Here is a 5,901-nt window from a genome sequence, read left to right as displayed (position 1 = left end):
ATACATGTGGGCTATTGATATAAATATGTTGCATGGATGCATTACTATAATCATGTTGGCATACATATGTATCATGTGACATTCTTCGTTATCCTATTTTTAGACTGTATAGATATATACTTGCTGAGCTTTATGCTCACCACATTTTAGTGAAAATATTTTTTTCAGATCAGTAGATGACCCTGAGTCTATGAAGGAGCTGGTGAAGATTTGATTATACTTTTCTTTATTTGTTTTAGTATTGTAAAATAAGTCATATAAATTGTAACCCCTATGTGGGCATTGTCTTGATGAAGTATATAGATATACCAAATTGATAGGTTCTGATACCAAATTGATATGCTTTGATACCACTTTGATAATCTTTGATACCACTTTGATAAGATCTGGAATCAAGGATAAGCTACGCAGCTATTCCTTCAAGATCTGAATATATTACAAGAATCAGTCCACTCAACCGTGAGAAAATGATCGTCCGATATTCTCCTATAGTCATAAAATTACAAAACTAATTGGATTAGATTCGTAACTTCCTGATCTACAACTTTCGTATTTACTCCCTTTGTAGATTTGAACTATAGTAGGGACGAAAATACGAAATAACATAGGTGATGGGGGTGGTGACGAATGAAGTAGATGTTAGGGTTATGAATGGATATGGAGATGAATATGGATTGTGGATATGATTTAGGGATATAGATGAAGTGAACAAAGTGGTCGAAATCCCAAAGAAGAGGAGTGGCTCGACAGTCGAGGGAGATTAGAGATGTTTTACTTTATGGTAGTATTTATGAGCATGCATAATAATGTTCATCATGTATTTATATTACTTTTTGATTAAACTAGACTACACTTGTTAGGTTGTGCGCTCACCATCTTTTAGTAAAAATATTTCAGATTTAATGGAGGATGTGAGTATTGAGGAGTAGCTAATTTATATTGTCTAGCTAGATTATAGCCCCCGTGTGGGTTTTATGCTTTTGATTCTTATATATAGACATATATCTTGTTACGAATAAGATCTAGACGTAAGAAAATTATAAAATTATTTTTACTAGTAAAGGTCAGGATGAAAAGTTAAAAATAAAATAGTGAAAAAATATTAGAATGAGACAAAAGTGGAAATATATGACATTGCAGCTGTCATCGGAGGGTGGTGGACAGCCAAGGGTGGTGGTAGACAACTGTATAGTAAGGTGGCGCTTAGTGGAGGATGGCGGCTATAGTTTGAAAGCTTAGATGGGTTCTATATTTACGATCTACTTCTTAAAAGATAAAGACGATTTAACGGCTATGATAAAAGATAAAGACGAGATAAAATAACTAAACTCAATTTCATTCTATGACGATAATCAACGCATAACCACTCTTATTTATAGAAGTAAAGTTCTAGTGGATTGGATCAATATGCGGATTATCCTAAATTTAAAAATAATAAATAAATCTAACTAACTTGACTCGACTCGACTCGACTAACTTAACCCACTTAGTCGGATTGTAACATATCTCTAGAGGCTTGTTGCAGTTTATAGTATTCTATATTTAGATTATTTTTTCTTGGATTGTTTATGATATTTTAGATATTTTTTTTAGATTAATTTCATACTATCTAAATATTTTTAGATCCTAAACTCCTGCGGACCCTGCTAATGAAGTTATTCCTATGAAATTAGTTCTAGCAAACTTAACCATGTAATGCTGATTAATTAAGTTTAAAACTGTCATATTAGGGATCCTCTCAAGATACGTGGGGAGTAGAGGAGAGAGTATTGGATAGATGACAAATTCACTAACTTCATAAATATCGTAAATAGAAGTACAAAATAGATATGATAAATATGTTAAAGATACTCTAAAGAGACGAGGGATCTCTCAAGAGTGGGCGAGATGGAGTAAAGAGATGCCTCAATACTTTCATAATTATAAGTACGAAAAAGATAATAACAAGGTCAATTTCGTTGTTATAACATACGGTTTCGTAATTGAATTACGAAACTAGTAATTTCATGTGTTCAATAAATAATAAATATTATACTGTAATAATATTATTACTCACAATTTTTTAATATTTAAACAGTCGTGTAATGATGTGGGCTTATCTAAATAGCCATGTATTTAAATGTCTTAATTCACAAACTTCATTTATAAATTGGATGCTTATTGATATTTGTTTTACTATCAAATCAGACATTTGCTAAATGAAGAAGAAGAAGAAGAAGAAGAAGAAGAAGAAGAAGAAGAAGAAGAAGAAGAAGAGAGACATTTGCTATTCTAAGTATTATGTTTATAAGATTAACTTGCAACTCTACACAATTAGTCATTTTTACACGAGCAGAGCATTTCATTTTGTAAGTTGGCATGATGGAGATAATAATCATCATTAAAATAAATTGTAATCTTTGTGTAACATATTTGTAAATATTTTGTCCGCAAAACAAATTTATGATATCTCGAAAGGTTAAATATTTTAAAGATGTGCAAAATGTTCAACAAATATTACTCGACTAAGAACGACATAGAATATGACATATATTACTTTGCACATGTTTATCTACTAGCATAGTCACTCCTGTAAAAGAGCAAAAGCATAATGATTTTGTAAGTTGATAAACATGTGTGAAGTAACAAGGCATCCTTGTTAGATGTGGTCTTAGTAGGTGATTTTTGTTGGACATTTTGCACATCTTTAAAATATATAATTTTTAAAGATGTGGTAACTTTGCTTTGGAGATAGAATAGTTCGTTGGTTTGGCATCTAATCAAATAGTAATAAAATTTCTCTACAATATTTTGTTACTTTTATTTTGTTGGTATGATGAAATGTATTCCCTCAAAAACAATAGTAAAATAATTGTGATAACATCTTACAAGGTAACGTGTACTCTGTCCTTACTTCTTACACTAAATCAAAATTCGCGATATTTGTTTTTATTATAACGAGAAACATAATTTAAGAACGAAACTGAAACTGGTTAATATGTTAGTTCGAGTTGAAATATGAATCTTACTTTGTAGATGGTATTCAATGTAAATAAATTAGTTAGTGGATGAAATTTGTTCGTATTGTAAGACTTGGGTACATTAAAGCTCACATGAAATGTTGTTCTTCATAATAAATTAGAGTATTATGTAAATAAGTTGGATGGTAGATGAATTATAAATAAGTTAGTTAGTAGGTGATATTAATTGATCATTAACAAATCTATTTAATAGATAGGAATCTATTCATACCAACATGTGGTTTCATCAAAGGATGAAGATGAGCGATCGAACAAAAATAAGGAAGATGAAGAATGTGTCCAAGAATAAGATAGAAAAGCTATACCAAGAATTGGTTCATGTTAAGAAGATTAGTCGGTCATACTTGTAAGTATTTTATTAATTTTTAGTAAATTTTTAGCTTTTCAAAGCTAATAATTTTAAATATTTTTTATATCCCAAAAAACACCTAGCCAAAAAACACCTAGAACATGCAGCCTTTCGTTATTTCTATTAAGGCTTTTCCTTTGTGAAGATTCTTATGATTATGCTGGCTCTTCCTCTACTCTGAAGATCATTAGGAGAGAACATTTCTCGACTTATAGATCATACTGCATTGTACATATAACTTTATTTTCACAAGATGCAGAAATGACGAAATTCGTAAGTATGCTAGTGGAATTGGTGCTTAATATTTGAGGAAAGTACTAAGTAATAATGGAATTTATACTTAGTATACGACAGTCGTACTTAATAATAATAGTATACTAGTCTTTCTACTTAACCTAATACAAAACTATGAAATTTGTTTTTATGTTAATGATATTCGTATTTAAACTATGAAGTTCCTTAATATAAAATAAATTTATTCTTAAACACATTATATATAAAACACATTAATTTCTAATCACATCATGTATAAAACAAATTTTTTTCTAAACACATAACGTATAAAACAAATTTTTTTCTAAACACATTATATATAAAACACACTGATTCCTTAACACATTATATATAAAACACATTGATTCCTTAACACATCATGGACACACAAAAATAAGCACATGTACATTTAAATAGATTGATGTGTTGTAGTAGATGACTATAGGCTTCCACTAGAAATTGCCTGAGAATTCGTATAAAACTTAGTATTGTGTCCCAATTCTTTATATGCATTTCTTGTTTTATACTGTTTGGTTTTCACCCTGCGATGATCTCTTTTACTTCCGGTTCGGTCCAATTTAGACTCTCATCAAAGGAGGTAGCATTTCAATCTTGTTCAAGGAACCTGGTGGCCAAAATTTCCTCGATGCAATAGTTGGAATTGATTCTGAATATGTAGTTAAATATATTTTTTGCATGAAATATCTCTCATAAGGATCAAGATGTCTAAAGCTTAGCGCAACAAGACCGTATGTGCATGGAATTCCAAAGATATCCCACTCATGGCAACTATAAGTTTTTTTTTTTTCATTGTTCACAATATAACTTCCATTAAAGGTACTGATTTAGAATTCAAAAATAGAGGACAAAATAACATTGTCAAATCGAGCTTTTTCACTAGAAATGCATAAGAGCATCTTCAGTTTTTTTAACCATATGAGTAATGCATTTTTCGGCAAGTGCATTTCAATTATAATAATATTCAGTCATCTTCTCTCTTGTGATCTCCATCAAATACTGTATTGGCACAGTCTTCGACTCACAAATAATATTGTTTAGGCTTTTAGACATGGTGATTATTAGTATAGAGTATCTTCTTTCCGGAAAGCAATAATTAGCTCACATACTTATAAAAAATTTATTACGTAAGTATAATGTTCACGATACATCTACTCTGTCTCCCTATAAGATTGCGTTGCTACCTAAAACTTATTGTATTAAGGAGAACCCTTTGGAGCATTTGGAAGGTTCCAAGAAATGCATCTCTATGATACAATTCAGCTTTGGGTTAGTTTATAGTTTGTTTGTGAAGAAATAAACGTTTCAATAGTCGACAACATCATTCTTAGAATTGCGCATCGAATGACCTCTTAAGCATTCAAAACCAAATCCCAGAGAGCATAAAGGGATTTAAGGTATTTGAACTCAAATTTTCGAGAGCCAAAAAGGTTTAAGGCATTTGAATAGCCTTCCAAGTATTCGAACGCTTGACGATGAGGTTCCTAGGTCTAAGTATATTCTTTTAGTATTTTTGCTTATTCGAACTCAAGTCTGTTCGGTCTGATTGCTAGGTCTAGTCAAGCCAGGGGGCTATCTATAAATATGTGTGTTGCATACTTGGTTAGTCATATTGTTGAATCATCTTCTATCTTCCAATCTTCTTCTTGCTAGTTCATTCCTCCGACCTTGGCCAATGACTCTAGGCCGACTAGGTACCTCCTCCCCCTTCAACTAGCCGACATCATCTACCCCTAGGTGATGACCTACCCTTTCCCCCTTCTCTCTCTCTCTTACCATATTACTGATCTTCCCTAATCCATCCATATCGCCACCACTCTACCACCCTTGCTGGACCATCCTGCAACTCTGGCCACCCTATCCACTATCTATTTTGATAGATTTGTTCTCCATCCCAAATATAGCAATCCCCCAAAACCATTCATCAATCCAACCATTGAAGACAAAGGACTTCATTAACTTTGAAAATTCATGGTAGACCTAGCTTTTGCTTCGGAGATCGGATCTCATATTTGAGATCATTTTTGGACTCATGCGGATCGTGGGAGCATGTAGACACCTTCAAACCATCAATTGGAAGGGTGTCTATTAGTGGTATCAGACTTAGGTTGACCTCGGACTACCATTAATGGCTAACACAAGGACCTTGGCAGCAAGAAGGAACAATGAAGATCATGTGGATCCAAAGGAGGAGATCTTCACTAAGGCTCCAAACTGCAACGCTAGGAGATTGGATTCATT

This window comes from Typha latifolia, chromosome 3, assembly GCF_019914945.1.
Source record: "Typha latifolia isolate L0001 chromosome 3, TyphaL0001v2, whole genome shotgun sequence".
Taxonomy (NCBI): Eukaryota; Viridiplantae; Streptophyta; class Magnoliopsida; order Poales; family Typhaceae; genus Typha; species Typha latifolia.
This window is presented reverse-complemented; position numbering follows the sequence as displayed.